General features: G+C 49.2%; 1 protein-coding gene across 8 annotated transcripts in view; it reads right to left on the bottom strand.

Moving 5' to 3' along the window:
• Nucleotides 1-15,273, bottom strand: part of DAB2IP (DAB2 interacting protein) — a 209,010-nt gene that overhangs the window by 61,578 nt on the left and 132,159 nt on the right. Inside the window, exon 1 of one of the 8 annotated variants that reach the window (XM_061476499.1) lies at nucleotides 10,214-10,500. The exons of the other annotated variants lie outside the window; for them this stretch is intronic. The gene's annotated coding sequence lies outside the window, so the exon portion shown is untranslated. Of the gene's footprint in view, nucleotides 1-10,213; nucleotides 10,501-15,273 lie in introns of those variants that run through there. 8 annotated transcript variants of the gene reach the window in all.

The raw sequence follows: 15,273 nt of genomic DNA, 5'->3' as shown, positions 1-15,273 counted from the left end.
AGGCCAAAAGTTCTCAATCTATTGGACATCTGTACCCAAACCGCAGCTTGAATCCTTTATGGGGACGCTTTTCCTCACTGCGGTGAGTCAAGCCATGAGATGAATGTGGGAGCCTGGGCTGCTGTCCCCTGTTCTGTGCTTGTTCTACCAATAAAGAGAGATCAAGACTGTCTGAAGAAGTCAAACGTGTTTATCCAGAAGTGACTTTACACACAGCAGTCCCACTTCATCATCGCAGCGTCCTTCTTAAATTTGAGGGATGTGGCCTGCATAGGGGGTTAAAATAGGGAACTTCATAGCTACACCAGGAATGTTGGAAGCCTTCCAGGGAAAAGTATGGCTCAGATCAAAGATGGGATGAAGGAAGATCAGAAGAAAGGAACGTTTCAGCTGGCCACATGCAGCCTAACAAGCCCGAACCCTCCGCCCTCCTCCTTTCAGCTGAACTTACTCTCCACTGCCTCCGAAACACCCCAAACATACCTGCCCTTCTCCTCTTCCTGTGTGAGACTCTCCCTCTGGGGCAGCCTCCTTGCCATCTAAGCAGAAGAGCTGAGCACAAGCACAGAGCCCATGCAGAGCCTCAGAGGCCACACAGAAGAAGGAGCTGAACCCTGTCTGTGGCACTGGATGCACCATGGCACCAGGGAAATTCCTGTTCCTTGGCCACTGAAGACAGGATGGGGCAGGACAGTGTGTTTTCACGAGGAAGAGCTGCTGGCAGAGGGCTTATAGCTCAGGTAGGGGCAGGGCTGGCAGCGCCATGCAGGACACATCCTGCCTGTTCCAGGCTGGCACAGCGGGATGTGGGAGGTGCTGGGGACACACACTGTGCTGCAGCATCACATCCAGTACAGACACAGCCGTGAACTAGGTAGGGCACAGGCCTCCACAGTCCTTTGGAATGATTCACCTTATCTTATGCCATGTTTCCATAGTGTCTCCCTGCCCTTTCCCAGCACACACGGGATCATGGATGCAGCCAGCACTGTCAGTCCTGCACGTTACGCTTCTTATCCCACAGACTGCTCCTTAGTGAGGAGGTATCAAATACATTCCCTGGCTATCTGCATCTGCTGCAGATGTCTTCTGCCAGAGATGTGCAACTTTATCTGTAAAGCCTCTACATACCAAACAAAGGCTGCTTGTAACCTTGGCGCTGCTTTCTGGTGCCCCAGAAGACTCTTGCTGTTGGCATCTTCATCAGTGCTGTACTGACAGCAACAGGAGAGACCCATCTCCCACAGCCGTGCTGCTGTATGCTGACAGCCCACAGTTGTCACACCCTTGCCCAGGCTCCCATGCCCAGAGCAGGATATGCAGCAAGCACAGACTCTGAGCCCCAGCTGACCTAGATGTGACAAGGGTTCCATGTCTAAACCATCACTCTGGAAGCTGAACCTGTCCTGGTCTTGGGAAGCCTTGTTCCGAGAGCCCAGATGGCCAACATCTGCCCAAGTGCTTTCTGAGCCTTTAGCTGGGGTCTGGAAATCATTAAGACACACAGCTCGGAGATGGGAAAGGAGTGCATGACCCACCAGCTAGTGCAGGTCAGGAGGGAATGCAGGATTGTCTGATTCACAGAGCTGCTTTTCTTTTGTACTTCAAACTGAAGCTGCAAAAATATTTCTCGATGATGAGAACATTTCAGCAAGTTCAGATGGTTTTAGCTTTGCTTTTCTTAGTGAGGTGCTTAGTGGCTTTGTCAAGCTACACATCACAGACAGCAAAAGTCTTTTATTCTCCTTCAGCTTCCCCTCTATTTAGCTTATTGCCCAGTGGAACAGAAAACCAAACATACTTAAACACCCTGTGCTACCATACAGAAGCTCATACAAATGTATGTGCAACTACATGTATTGCATGTTCTAGGCCAGAACAAGAGCTAATTAAAGAGTAAAGAACTTTACAGGACACAGAGCTGATCAGTTCAGCATCAATGATGGAGCTAACTTTTCCTTTCAACTTAAGTGATTAACCCCCGGAATTACACTTGACAAGGATTCAAGCATTTCATTACCTTGCTTTAGTAATAATATTAAAAATCAGAGTGCTTTTTGTCAGGAGATACCCCGCCCAGGGATTTGTAAAGAGCATTTAATTACAGGGTTATTTCATTAAATGGAAAAATGGAACTAAAGACAAGAGGCTGTGATTTGGGGGAAGAAGAGTGACAGTGAAGAAGAGGCACTTACAGGGCATGAAAGTAGAGAAAACACCCTAAAAGAAGCACTGAAAAGCAATTCCTCCTTATATGCAATGGCCTGGCTCCATCACATGTGGCAAGGGCAGGACTGCCGCCGCCAGCCCAGGACCTGCATGGAGCTGGGAAACAGCGGCCAGCACTCGTGCTTATTTGCTTGGCTGTAATTCAAAGGATTAATTACTAAATAACATTAGTTACCATGGGGGCACTGCCAATATGGAACTACTCTGAAGTCACGAGACCGAGGGGTTTGGGCTCAGGGTTCTGCTTTCCCGTTAAGAGGCACAGGGACTGGTTGTACTGACAAACCGGGGAGAGCCTGGCTGAACAAAACACTGCCACACAGATAAGGGGGGGAAAGCTCATCGGATGAAGAGAGAAAGAGGAAACAGCCACTCTGAACATGGATTTTAAGTCGACTGCAGTGTCCTCAATCTGCTTCACAACCAGCTGGGTTTATTTCCATCCCTAGGAGGGTGAACTACAGGCAGCACGGGGGCAGGAGCTGCCTCCCCACCACCCGGGTGTCCCACTGCAGGCAGAGGAAGGGTCAGGAGAGAGCCCCAGTGTTTGGGTTTCAACAGTTTGCACTTATCTGTGTTTGTGGAAGCACTTCAGAAACTCCCTCAGTGCCTCAGGGAGCGGTTTCCTGGTCTGAGCGCTCTGGGAGCCAGGAATAACCCAGGAACCAGCCCGGGCGGTTCAGCTCCTGTGTGCAGGGCAGTGGGAACAGGTCAGATCTACCTCACTTCAGTCCCAAGGTGGGGGGGGAGGAGAGAGAAAGTGCCAGACAGGAAAGCTTAGATCTGTATGAACACATTGGGTTCCTCTTATCTCAGGTTCTACCTTTTCTGTCCAGAATATCTCCATCAAACTGCCAATGCATGGGGTTCTTCCTCTTTTAAAATAGAATCAGAACAGTTCAGGTTGGAAGAGACCTTCGAAGCTCATCGAGTTCAACGAGCAGGAATATCTTAAATCAGGTTGCTCAGAACCACATCCAGCCTGGCCTTGAACGATGCCATTTCCAAACCATGCTTCCATTACTTCCAAAAGTGAGTTTCTCCGATACGAGAAATAAAATCCATCCTGGATGAATGTTAACATTAACAGTAGCCCCAAAATCACTTACTGTCATGCTGGCATAGTGTTATTGCTAAATATACCCAACAGGCATTTTAATCTCTACCTGCCAGCCCAAGCCACCACTCAGAGCCCAGCTGTGGGCTGGGACTAAGTGGACTCTTGTGCTAACACTGGTGCTAATGGCCAGAAACACCCTCTGCTTTCACATCCCTGAGTGCTTTTCACAGCTGAGTAACTCCAGTCACCATCAGCCAGGCTTAGCGCTGTATCAGTAAATAGAAGAGAAAAACCAGCCTTTGCCTCCTAAAAGTTATATGCTTGTCACCGTCTTTCAAAGGATGCTCTGAATACAGAGCAATGTATGAAGAGTATGAATACATGAAAATTGAGGCAGTTTTTTAAACTCCACTGAAATGCTCACTGATACAGTGAGAAAATGCCATAAAGTGCTAAAATACACGGTCAGTGCTGCCCAGCCATGTGAATGGTGCTGGGATGGGTCTTGGAAGTTCAAGACCACAAGAGTTTTACTGTATTACAGTTTATTCCTCTCATTAAAATAATAAATCTGGCTTAGCAATACTGTTCCATACAAATACCAAGAGATTTGGCCTTAATACACTCAGCTTTATAATTAACACCAACTTTAGTGTCTACGAAGGCTAAGAGGTCTCTGGGGTTCCTGATCAGGGAATAAATCTATTTAAGGCCTAGATTTATGGTGTGTTACAGCTGTGGATTTAGTAGGGGCTTGGGGCTCCAACAGTTCAAAAGTACTCCAAAGGGATCTTCTGCAGCACAGAGGGATGCAGGAGCCCGTCCCTCAGGTGAGCAGTGAGGCTGCAGGGCAGGGTAGAGATTGGAGCCTCATTTCCAACCAGCTCTTGACTAAGCAGGAGCAAGAAGCAGAGATGGAAAATACCCTGAGGTTATAAATGGGTATTTAAAAGGAGAAGTTCTATTGAGAACCTACTGCTGGGATTTGATTTGCTGCCATTCCCACTGGCATTTCTGGGAAATTTCCCCTCTATAAATAAAATCTATTTTAAAGTAAAGCGTCTTGCTTCTGGGTTTTCTGGTGCAACCTAGTGAAGAACCCTGCACAATAGCTTTGTAGCAAATGAAGCTCAATTAGCTAATGGGGCTTGGATCTGTGTTGCAATCATAGAGAGGGAGATCAGTGCTCCAAGCAACAGAACTGTGCAAACACATGCAATGAACAAAGCCACAGAGACTCACCATTTCAAACATGACCCACGACAGTCATCCAGCCACTCGACTTTTGCCATCTCTGAAATGGGGATGTAGCCTATAGCAGCTTGAGGAGCCCTTAGGAGGACTTACACAGGTTTAACACAAACATATACAGTATTTTCTAATCTATGTGTTAGACATTACTTTTCCAAGAACACTTTGCTGTAAGCTGCTGGAAGACCTGACTCACTCCATGGCTTTTGGCAAGAGGCTTCTCTTCTGCATCCTTTCATTTATGTTTCTAGCCCAGTATCCCACAACAAGCTTCTCGTCTATCTAATACGGTATCCTGCCTCCAGCAGTAGCTAATAGCTGATGTTTCAGAGGAAGGCAATCTTGTTAACAAAGGGAAAATATAGTTCCTGACCCTTGAAGGCAGGCAGGCAGAGCCCTGAAACTTTTGATTTATTCTTCCTGCTGATGTTGGTTGCTTAGCTACAAATATTCTCAATGCTCATACAAGGCCCTCTCGTACTCCTCCTCGCCGCCACGGTTTAAGTCCGGCCACAGTTTATTTTTCTTGAAACCAAGGTGATGAAATTGCATGTGGATGTTACATCTGTGATGCAGAATGCGCTGCTCCCTCTCCAGCGCTGGGTTATTGCCATCAGTGTTAACAGGAGTAGAGGGGGCTCCATTCCACAAGTCACCTCCAACACCGAAGATGGGCAACAGTGCCCAGCTCTGATGTAAGAGAGCTCTTAAAAGAGAAATCAGCAGGGAGAAAAAGTGAGAGCCAAGCCCGATGAACCAAACTGAACCTGCAGCTGAAGCAGACCTGCTGGCAGCTCGCTCCATGGACCTGTCAAGCGCTCAATGCAGCACAGCACTCGGCCTCTGCTGACACAATGCGTGTAGCCAGAGGGTCTCTGGATGCACCATCCACAAGCAAATGAGGCTGGATGGGAGCAGCTGATACCAGTCTGCCATAATGAGGGGCAAACATCCCGACCACCTGACAGCATCCCTATGGATCTCCCCATCCTCTTCACCTGTGCCCCCAGCTGCCTGCAGAGCACATGGCTGCAGCCTCATGGCTCCACTGCTTTCTCCTCTGCCGGTGTCCTCCTGAGGTTGCTGTAGTGTGAGTGCTCATTAAACCTCAGGTCCAGACATCCCCATCTCCCACCCTGTGCTGCACTTATGTGGGGACAGGAAGAGGCCACCAGCAGGTGACGTGAGTCAACAGGAAACAATGGTCTGGTCTCAGTCAGGGTTAAATAAAATCACTGCAAAACAATAACGTCTCGGAGCTACCCGTGGGGAAACGGGGAGAGCGGGTCTGGCTATGAGCTCTGGGACAATCGCTTGCACCAGCTGTGGGGCTGGGGCAGGCAGCAGAACTCAAAGGTGGCTTTTTTCCTGCCTGCTGAAATTAGAGAACAATGAGCAAAGCCTCCCTGGTAGGAAAGGGAAACACGCGGCCCCGGCCCCACAGCCGAGCTTTGAGACCTCTCATTGAACACAGCTAACAGAGATCATAGGACCACAGAATCGCAGAGTGGTTTGGGTTGCAGGGGCCTTAAAGCTCCTCCAGCTCCAACCCCTGCCACAGGCAGGGACCCCTTCCACTAGAGCAGCTTTCTCCAAGCCCTGTGTCCAACTTGGCCTTGAACACTGCCAGGGATGGGGCAGCCACAGCTTCTCTGGGCACCCTGTGCCAGCGCCTCAGCACCCTCACAGGGAAGAGCTTCTGCCTAAGGCAAGGCAGATCATTATGTGACCCCGAGGTTACTGCTTAGGAAGCAATGGACAAGTATGGAGAGCTGTTAGTGCTGCTACATTCTGCTGGAGCAACTTGAGCAGTAAAAAGCGCCTCTGGAGCTCACAGTGCCTCGTGTTTGGTGAGCAGGTAATAGAGGAGACAGAAGTGCTGGGAGTCAAGGGTCTCTTTTATCAAACTCGTTTTTAACTAACAACCTTGCACTGATGCCAGGAGAGAAGCAGAAAGCTCCCGTCAGCACCACAACCAGTGATTAATCTGTTGCACGGCGCTTTGCTTGCTCGACATGACAGAGCTCATCAATTCTCATTGTTACTGATGCTGTCCTGGCCCAGGGGCCAGGCAGGAGAAGGCTGCCTTGTGCTGCAGGTGTCCTGGACAACTGCCTGGCCACGGTCAGGGAAGCACAAGCAGCCTGACTGCAGATAACCCCCATTTATCATGGACACTGGCTCTGGATCTGAGCACCTCTGTGGGCAAGGAGGCACGGACACACAGACACACGCAGAGGAGGTGTCACCTCACTCCGTGCAACAGTTCTCTGCCCACGATTGGCTGCAAGCTGCGGCGCCATGGAAGGGCTGCCACGAGCATCACTTGGAGCACTCTTCATCCAGCCCCGTCACCTGGATCCCGAAAGGAACTGCAGTGTTCAGTGGCAACACCCTCGGGAGCTCGGAGGCCAAGTCTGTGTCACTGCGCAAAGCACCAAGGACCGCTGTCAGTAGAGTTAATATCTGCGCTGTGCTTTGACTGGAGAGCTCTGGTCCTACATTTCGGATATTTCTCTCTTGGCATGGTCTGTGCATCTTCATTTTCTCAGCTCTTCTCATGCCCATCACTCCAAGCCCCACAGGCTCATCAGGCACTGACTGCTCTCCTCACTCCTGTATATGTTGTCTCTGTATCACCTGTCCCTTGGTGCTGACCGCCTGTCCCAGGCTCCAGCAGGAGAGGTCCCTAAAACATGCAGCAATCCTATGAGTTGCAGGGAGGGAAAGGGCAATCCAAGAGCAAATAACACTAACAGGGGGACTGGTTTAGTGGTGGCCTTGGCAGTGCTGGGTTAACGGTTGGAGTCCATGGTCTTAAAGGTCCTTTCCAACCAAAATGATTCCATGATTCCGTGAGTCTGTTCTGTGAATCTCTGTGCTGGAGCTTTCTGCTCTCTCCCATGGGAGCATCATGTTGTGCAACCCCTTCAAGAAGGTTCCGGTCCAGCACACCAGTCAAGCACCTCGCAGGATATGACAAACTGCTTGGAGGCTTTGTTAAAGCCTTATTTTAATCATTTTATCACTCTAATTCTTGTTTTCATTGTCTTTGCTGTAAATCTACTGGCTGCAGCCCAGTCTGCATCCTGCTCTTTCCTGGGAAATGGAGTGTGCCAGACCTGCCCATTGCAGCAGGGAAGAAAGAACCAGTGCTGGTGAAGGGAGACAATCTTGGAACAAGGCTGTATATGCTAACATGTTATAATAATAACATATAATAAGCCTATACATGCTAATGCTAATATATAAGCTATATGCATAGTCACTGACTGGAGCAACTGGCAGCTTGGGCCCAGCATTCAACGCATCTCTATCAGACATCAGTGCCCAAAGAGTCTTAAAACTGTGTCTTCAGCACCTAAAATCAGGAGTGAACAAATCAGTGCCTTTACGTTTTGCTATCGCAGGTGATAGAGCTCCAAGTTCCTCGAATAGCTCTTCTCAACACAAATGACAACTGTATCTTGTATTATTAAATCTGTCATCAAATTGCATGTCTCTGAAATGGTGAAAGTCAAAGAGAATCCACGGAGGGGGGTGTTTCTGTACAATACCCAGCAGAGCTGAGGGAGCCTTTTAAATAAGAAAAGGTGTTATTGCTGTCACTGTCAGCAGAAGGAAGCTCACAGAATCACTGAGTGCTCTCTCATCCCACTCACTGCCTTCCCAGCTTCCCAGCCATGCACCCTGGGGCCACAAAAGCCTGGCACATTGCTGAGATAGAAACCCAGAGTGGCCCAGGGCTGTGGCTCAGGCTGGGTGTGAGTGGAGCACCCTGTGCTGGGCAACGTCTCCTGCTGAGCTGGGGCTCCCCTTTGTCTACAGCACAGCTCTGCTCGCATCCCCCTCTTCTAATATTGGCACTAACGAGGCCACAGGAGCTTACATTGTATTTACAAGCCCCACGGCAGCCCTCTGCTCCCCGTGGCTGCTGTCATGCCTGGGGACACCTCCTGCTCGTTGCTGTGTAGTGGGAAGGATGGTGGCAGGAGCCCTGGCACTGTGCTGCAGAGCCACAAGGCAATGGGGTCTGCTGGAGCAACCTGCTCTAGTCAGAGGTGTCCCTACCCCTGGCAGTTGGAACTGGATGAGCTCTGAGGTCCCTTCCAACCCAAACCATTCCGTGATGGCTGGGAATCAGAAGGGAGCAAGGAGAGTCACTCAGTTTACCTCTGAACATTAACATGACTATGAATTACCATTTGCTACATCAAGCATGATTTAAAGAGAACAAACACAGATGCAGCCTTGACCTTCTCTCCCTCCCTGTACTCTCCTTTCCTTATCCCCTTCCTACAAGCCACAATCCCTGAGCCTGGGGCAGATGCTCAATGCTGCTGCTGGGGCAATTCCTCACTGTCTCCAGCTCACAAGTCTGAATGAGGCTTCTCTTGTTAGCACACTTCACTGTTTTCATTGTATCTGGGTGCTCCCCTAGTTGTACATTGATTATAAACATGCTTCCTTTTCCTACAGTGATTATTGTTTGCTGTATTTATTGACTAGTGAATGGCTCAAAGTCATTTTGCTGCTGTTTAAGATATTGGGAGCAATACTGGTCAACCTGCTACCTTTGGGGGAAAAGATGGGAGGGAGGAAGTGTGCCTGCAGCCTAATGAGGACGCAAGTGCTTGCCAGGCTTTAACTTGAAATACTTGCCTTCTTTTCAACAATATCCTTTTCCGCTGGGCGCTGGAAAGAGCAGAGCTGGACAATTGCACGGGAAGCAGGGAGAGGCTAACAATAGAGGAGTGGAGTTGGGAGTGAAACCAGTCCATGTCCTTTGACTCGAAACGTGAAAACAAACAAATTGCACGAAGGATGACTAACAAAGGCAGCTTTAACAATCGTTTCAGGGCTCGTCTTTTCAGGTTCGCAGCACGGACGCCGGGAAAGGACATTCGGATCCCTGCATTACACGAGTTTCAGTACAGCTCCCTTTAAAGTTGGCTCTGCTGCGCTCTTACCACGTACACAGCCGCCTACACGCTCCCTGCTTGCAAACACACCCGCCCCAGCCTGGCCAGTGCTGTTCTCACAACCGTACACAGCTTTTACAGCCGCTTCCAGAACTGTACTCATTCCATAGGCAGCGCCACACGCTCCGCTCCCCGGGATGTGAGGGAATTGCTGACCTGTGCCCTGTGCTCCCAGATTACCGAATCCCTTTTTGCGGAGTACCAGCGCTCAGAGTAAACCCCTTCCCAACAAACCACTCGCCACTTGATTCCAGCATCTTTTTCCTTCCCTCCCCGCCAGTGCCTAGAGAAGGCACCGAGCACTCCTTTGCTCGGTGGGTGATGAAACACAGAGGTTGGCTCCAGCTCAACCCCCCCAGGCTGATTTCACAGGAACAGCGCACACATCTGCACCGCTGAACCGACTGACAGACCTCGGGAGATCCCTGCTCAGAGCAACCCAGCAGTTGAACACCAACACACTGCGATGCTGGAGCCCAGCAGTCCCACCAGCTGAAGCAAGGCACTGGAAGGTCTGTTTTCTCCACATCTGGCCCTTTTTAAACAGCAGCATATGAATTAAAAGGATTTAAAAGGTTCAACTTCCAGAGCAAGCTCACGAAGGTGCAGGGAATGCTTTGTCCATTGTAATCTGGCATATCCTAGCGAACCACTGAAAAGAAAGGTAAGTGGAAAACTAGCAGACACTTACCCCAAGCTTCCACGGGACAGAGAAATCAGACCAGGAGAGAACCCCAGTTCTGAGGTGCCCGGGGAAGTCAGCTCCTCCGCGAGCAGCGCGAGCCCATCTCCTGCCTGCCTGCCTGTCCCGCTGCCTGCTGCCTGAGCGGGCTCTTGATCTGCTCCAGACTCCGGGACCGCCAGACTTCCTCTGCAGCTGATAGCGGGGTTATTAAAGTAAACTGACTATTGCCCTTTGTGAGGAGGCGGGGGGCTGGGAGGCTCAGCCCCTTCCCTTCCTTTGTAATTCAAACCCTTCCTTGAGGCTCTGCTCTGGAGGAGAGGCATCTGCTCCCAGCCCCTTCCCTGCTGCCTGGGAGCTCCCACAGGTACTGGCTGGGATCCAGGCTGAACAAACCGCACCGCACTCCCAGCTTCCATGACAAAGCACCTCATTCCTAATTAAGCTTCACCTAGCATTCTTCTCCCTCGTACATAACCAGTGCGAACACACAGGTAAGAAGGGAGAGGGGTTGCACAGGAGCACCGGCTCCCCTGCACCTCAGATCAATGTGAACATTTCCTCTTCATTTATTCAGTATCAGGCTCCCAACGCTTCCAAAACGTTGTGTATTCACCATCCCTACCTGGGGCTCTTGGCTGCTGAACACTGGGAGCTGCTGGGTGGATGGATGCTGGTGGCATCAGAGCAGTGCAGGTTTCCCACCCCTCCCTGCACTGGTCCCCAAGCCTGGCATAGCAATGTCAATGTGCTTTCCTAGGCAGCTGCATCGGGATCGAGCAGCCCTGATCTTTATTACTTCCTGAAGGCAGTTAATCTTTAAAGCTGAAACTATAAATGCTGCCAGCTTAGCTCGCAGCCTCCTTCTATGGGCATTTACAATTCACATTTGGAATTGTAAAGAAGCCCAGGCATGCAGGGATGTGTCCACAATGCAGCCATACAGGAATTAAAGGCCATTCTCCTCAAATCCTCTTGAAATCTAAACTTTCATTATTAGCCATACGCAGCATGATAATAAACTCCAGTCTGACAGCAACACACACATCTCATCTCACTGTGTTTCAGTACCACAATACTCCACAAAGGCCTGGTAAGCAGGCTCAGTCCAACAGATTTTCCTTCACCCTGTCAGTGGGAAAATACTGGCACGTCACAGAAATCAAAGGAAAAAAACCCCAAACTGGAATATTGTGTTGAAGTTCCCACAGCTCCCGGCGCCTCCCCCCCTTTCCCAAAACATCCTCCTTGAGCAGTGGTTTGTGCTCATTTCTGACAGCACATGTTTAGATTCGCTGCTCTGGTGATGACCACAAGCAGTGGGGACAGTCACACTATCCTTCTCAGCTGTTTGTACCATTCCCTGAGTTAATTTCAGAGGGAGCCGAGAGCATCTGCTGTGATCCAGGGCATGTTCTTGCACCAGCAATCATGCTGTACCCCAGACCGAGGGCTAAGAATGAAAATGGCTTTGCAGTGCCTCTGATGGAGCTCAGGTTTGGAGTCTTAGGCCAAATGCCACTTCCAGTGCAGCCCACTGGCTGTGTTCTCTGTTCTCCTCCATTTACAGGAGCAGGATCTGACTACAGAGCCGCTGTCCCAGGCTATCTGCAAGCCTCCCATTTCCTGAGATCCCTCCCATGCTCACCCCAATCCTCGGCTGGCAGACAGGCACATCTTAACTTACGGCCTTAGGGCATTAATAGTAGGTAGATATTAAATGACAATAAAACCACGGACAGTCTAAGATGAGACTGGTACAAAAGAACAGCTCAGCAAACAAACCAACCCCCAAATCTGTGTGCCTCTGTTGTTACGAGAACACAAGGAGCTTGCTTTTCTTCTCTATTACACTGGTTCAAACTAATTCCACTCATTTATTCTCTATATACATGGGGATACTAAAATAAGAATTGACCTAGCATTGAATATTCCCTGTCTTAGGAATGACTCCCAGCTGCTAGTAACACAGAAGGTCCACGAGAGCCTGGGAGCATGTATCCATATGCATGCTTATCTCTTCATTTCAGACCATTCTCTTCCTTTCAGACCATTCATCATTCCTTGCCTGGAAGCAACAGTTAATTTACAATAACTCAATGTCGAGATTGCAGTTTAAAATCCTCTTGAGGATTGCCCTGGGAGAAGATTTTGTCCCGGCTCTCTGTGGCCACTGATTCAGCTGAGCCTCTTCTGAAGTCACTCACTCTTAGAGTATAACAGAAAAAAGAAAGAGAGAAGACCTGCTGGCTGCAGCCAGTGCACATCCAAACCCAATGACGGATCATCTCTCCAGAGCATTCTTTAGGGATTTCAATAGCAGAACTGAGAGGCAGAAAAGAAGAATAAGGCCAGTCACAAAACCCTGCATGCAGTGGAGACTGTTCCCTATGGTTTATTGTTTTGTCTGAATATAGATCTAAATAACATACGACTCTCGCACAGAGTAGGAAATGCTTCCAACCTAAGAAGGAGAAGATGGAGGAGACGGTGCCCCTGTGCTCACATCAACAGATTGGACCTTTCTGAAAAAGCCAGGTCACAACCAGACCTGCTCCCCCCCTCGCAAACAGCAATCCAGATAAAATCCATGGGAAGGATCCTCGGAGCAGAGCTAACTATGGCCTGAGTCTGTATCCTAGAACCATAGAATCAACCAGGTTGGAAAAGCCCTTTAAGCTCATTCAGTCCAACCGTTCCCAGCCCTGCCAAGGCCACCACTAACCCATGGCACTGAGGGCCTCATCTCCATGGTTTGTGAACCCTTGCAGGGACAGTGACTGCAGCCCTGCCCTGAGCAGCCTGTTCCAATGCCTGAGCATCCTCTGGGGAAGGAATTCTTCCTAACATCCAGTCTATCCCGTCCTCCCCTTCCCTTTCTTACATTTGCTGGGACTCAGCTTTATCTTTCCATTTTAAGGACTTTGCCACCTCATACCAGCGTTGATGGCTCTTGCCTTTTAACAAGCTCAAACTGCAGCTAGAATTTTGGAGAGCAATTATTGAAGCATCTTCAGGTAGCGCTGCAGACAGTGCCCGATGTGCCATCTATGGAAATCAGAAGGTGTCTAAAGAGGGTGTTTACAAGCAGAATGCTGCTCAAAGTCTGCCTCGGTTGCAGATAACAAGGCTGAGACAATGACAGATCTCCTTCCCCTGGCAGCCAAGAGCAGCTCCCTCTGATTGGCTTTGCCGTGTTTATCCAGGATGCTGGGAGAGAGCAGGCACCAAATATGCAATTAATTGGCAGTTTGCAGGAGCATATTGCCTAAAGATAAACAGAGTGGGTGATCCTGGCGCATGTAACACGCTGAGCGCTGCAGATGTAGTGTTGACCCAGTTAAAAACCAAACGAGGGTTCCTTGGTTCTCTTGGAACATAATTGTATTCAAATGAAGACTTTTTGTGCATGGTCCCTCTGGCCTTTGGGTGCTCTGTGTGTGTGTGTGAGTTTAAGCTGTTCCAGGGTCTTCCTTAATCTGCAAGTACTTCATAAATGAAGGATTTGCTGAGAACTTCTACTGCTGACATGAATGGATAGAAGCTGTTCTGTGCAGGAGCAGACAAGCGACTGCGACGCAGTGTTAATGGCCTCTGCTCTTCACAGCGGGTGATTTGCAAGCAGGAAGAGAGGAGAATGCTGGATCTGAGTCCAACCTGGAATCAGGTGATGTGGGAAGGAACAAAATTCCCTAGGACAGACCCAGGAGTGAAAGGAGATGGGGTCTGGAGGAGTAGAGGGGAGGGGGGGTTATTCTGGGAGGACCTGGAGCAGGGGGATGACCAATGCTCAGGAAATAGAGGGTGAGTGGAAGGGACAGCCTACAGCTTCTAAATAGAGGTGTTGCCATAGGCACAAAGATGACATAAAACCCAGTCAGGAAAACGTTAAGGCAGAAGAGTGAATGCTCCTTGGAGGTCAGGATACACACTGTGGAAAATCTGCTGAGGCTGGAAGGGGAAAGGCAACTCGAACGTGATACCAGACAAGCTGGGAAGCTTGAGAGACTTCAGGAGGGGGATCTGTGACATGGTCAAAGCAGCAGCACAAACTGGTGGATCAAGTGTGAGACACAAATGCTGACAGAAGAGCCCTCGCTTCAGGAGAGAGGATGTGCATTAGAAGAGAAGTCCCCGGTGAGGACTTTCAGACTCAGTGTTCTGCAGAACAAAGGAGAGGCCACACAGCTCCCCCGCTCAGCAGCAACAGGCAATGAAAATCACTGACCTCCCAGGACAAAAGGACATTTGCCTTCTCATCTTTTATACTTAGTGCTATAAAACTAACGATTAAAGCACGTGACAAATCTCTCACTTCATTTTACTGAGGCAGCATTGACATTTACCAGCACTGTTCAGATGGAGCAAGAAAACAAGCCATGACCTGGCAACCTCTTTGTGAGGGACAATACACAGAGATTGTATCTGGCCTGACCAATGTGACGACTTCAAAATGCCTTTACAGGAATTACTGATCCCCTGGGGAGAGTTTTACAGCGTGCTCTGACTTGTGTTTTTAGTTGATGATTTCACTTTGCCCTCAGCCTGGGCTGTGAACGCAGAGTGGATGGTTTCACATGTACTTTGTGCTCCACAGACCATGTCTTTCCTTCTTCTATGCTAAGATGATTCCAGGTGAGTTCCTCAAGCAGGGCTCAGTCCAGCTTCCATGTGAATTGTCCTGAAGGCCAGGCCTTAACCACACGCCATGGAGTTCGGTGTTCCAAGAGCACGGCAAAAATTCAGCAGTGTTTTAAAATACCTTTTACTTTTAGATCAAAGTGCCTGCATTTGGGTACCCAAAATTAGCAAGCAAAATAAGTGACATTTTATTCAGAGATGCAGAATTTCCATTGATTTTAATGGATTCAGCATCCCAGAAAAGTAGGCCACTTACTGATGTACCTACATAAGCATCTTCATGCTGACTTGAAGGAGCCAAGTTTGTGAACGATGATGACCTCATGTTTTAAAAATCAGGAGAAAACTCTGCACCCATCAGTCTGCAATTCCCTGTATTTCTGTCAGCAAGTCTCATTCAAGCTGCAAATGTGCCTTTAAAGTTTCCT

Source organism: Pezoporus flaviventris, unplaced genomic scaffold (genome assembly GCF_033815535.1).
Source record: "Pezoporus flaviventris isolate CSIRO_AGI_PZ_B2104156 unplaced genomic scaffold, CSIRO_AGI_Pfla_v1 ptg000097l, whole genome shotgun sequence".
In the NCBI taxonomy this organism is placed as follows: domain Eukaryota; kingdom Metazoa; phylum Chordata; class Aves; order Psittaciformes; family Psittacidae; genus Pezoporus; species Pezoporus flaviventris.
Note: the sequence above shows the minus strand (reverse complement) of the source record. Positions and strands in the feature narration are given on the sequence as shown.